Genomic DNA, 2340 nt, shown 5'->3' on the forward strand with positions numbered 1-2340 from the left:
AAAACCATGCCTCTATGTTTATGTTCGACATCTTCAGATATCCCGCCAAGTCGATGCCTCTCGGAAAAACTCCCGAAACAGATCTCGAACAAAACATTTCACATCGAAAAAGGATATGAGACGACAACTCATCACCCTTCTTCCACACCATACTTAAGCTTATAAAAAGGCTTATGAAAAATGTAACTCGACCATCTTGTCATAAAAGCCGCAGAGCGGCGGGGATTCAAAGCCACACACGGCCAGTCCCGAAACACGAAATAAGGCCATTTAAGGCCGAAACATCAAAACATAAAAAAAAAATCTCTCCCGCAAGAGATCTAACCAAAGTCATTCTCTATTCAAAGCCACACACGGCCAGTCCCGAAGCACGAAATAAGGCCATTTAAGGCCGAAACATCAAACATAAAAAAAAAAATCTCCCGCAAGAGATCTAACCAAAGTCATCCTCAGAGCTCACGCTCCCTCTTCACCTGTGGCTTCATCTAAACCTGGAGCCGCATAACCCCCGAGTACCGGATCCTTCCCCTCAGGGCCTTCTGAACACATCGGAAGGAGGCACGCGGATTTCAGATCAGCTAGGATGAGATCGAAATCTCCATCCACGACTGCCAAATCTCCCTTGCAGCCGGACAGTCGGGCCTCTTTGGCCTCTAAGGTCGGAGGGGTCTCACTTCGGAACAACTGAACCACTGCCATCCCGCCCTCGATCGTCGCCAAGGCTAAATCCCTGTTCCGAATGCACTCGAGAGAGCCCAGAAAGGCGGAGATCTTCGCCAAGCGAGCTTGGAACTTAGAACAAAGAGCGTCCTTGGCCTCCTGAATCCCGCGGCTCACTAATCCTGCATCATTCTCAATCTGACGCTGAAGACGACAGACCTCTGAAGATTCGGCCTTCCTGGCTTTCTTCTCCTTGAACAACGAACTCGCCGTCTTCCCGAGGTCCCTCTCGAGCTCCCCTATCGCGATCTCAAGTTTCGACACTTTCACGGAGTGAGAACCCTTGACGGCCGTCAGTATGGCCTCGGTTTCGGACCATCTACCCTGAAGTTCCAACAACTCCCCAGCAAGACGACTGGTCTCAGAACCGCACTCGCTGATCATCCCATCGACCAACGACACGAACTGTAAAACGAAAAGAAAGTTAGAGATTCTTTGTCTTTTGGAAAAAATACAACGATCAAGAAAGTGAGTGAGCGACAAACCTTTCCGCGAAGCCCCGACGCTATGCTCGAGCCTCCTTGCTGCGAAGATTTCCCATCATCGCCCTTGGTAAACTTCCTCTTCCGGCCCTTAGGCTGAGTAACCGGAGCAACACTAGGAGTGTGCAGCGCCAGAACGATCTCCTTCCTGGCAGAAAAAGGTGGCATAGAGTCAGCGGCCCTCCCCTTATCTTCGACGAGAATCGGAGTCGTGGAAGATCCAGCAGGTAAAGCCGAAGCATCCGGAACAGCCGAGCCTGCGAGAGTTCCCGTATCTCGCGGAGTTGCGCCCTCGGTCCCATGATCCGGAGCAACGGCCAGTGCAAGAGAGGACGATAACTCGGCGCCAGCTCGCACTTTTTCTTTCTCGGCTTGGCGACGAACTAATTTCTCTCGACAGGAGAGATGATCGGCAACACATGCCGGCCCTTCGATCGGAGAAATCGTAATCGGCGCCGGAGACGTAGCTTTGCCCATCTCCACATCAGAACTTCGCTTGTCACCATGGGAAGAAGACATGTTAAAAATAAGGGATTTGTGTGGGAACCGAAATTCACACTGTCGATTTCCGTAAAATAAGGAAACTTAGGAAAACCCTAATTTTCCAGAGGACCCGGATCTCTGCGAGAGCCAACGACAAGTAACCAAATAAATGCGGAAAATATGAGAAAACATGATAAAACGAATTTACAAAGAAAGTTGGTCTCATTTCGAATTCGCGTAAGAGCGTTGCGATCATTGCAAGAGAATACAAACGCTTTGGCCACAGGGGCCGTCAGCGAGTTATCTAGTTCTAGCAACATAAAACCCTAATCCTAGTTGAGTCGCAGCTCGATAACAAAAGACGAAAAAGATATCTAAAAGGCTTTGATTGATTTCGGACTGAACCTTATGAAAGGCTGCCTACGTACCCCTTTCGAGGATCAAGCCGAACGTAGTTCAATTGGTAGAGCTGGACAAGAGATCGAACTGCCTAGGCGGGTTCGTCTAGTGATTGAGTGCCAGTCATAGAAACCGAACTTGTCGAGAAATAAGCCTAAGTTTCTAAGTGCAGAGAGTTCTGAGTCTAAAAGAGCCCCCCCCCATGCTTGTCGCCTAGGACTTCTTATATACTAGCTCCAAAGTCGGTTTACGCTTT

The sequence above is a fragment of the Brassica oleracea genome, unplaced genomic scaffold (genome assembly GCF_000695525.1).
Source record: "Brassica oleracea var. oleracea cultivar TO1000 unplaced genomic scaffold, BOL UnpScaffold00576, whole genome shotgun sequence".
Taxonomy (NCBI): Eukaryota; Viridiplantae; Streptophyta; class Magnoliopsida; order Brassicales; family Brassicaceae; genus Brassica; species Brassica oleracea.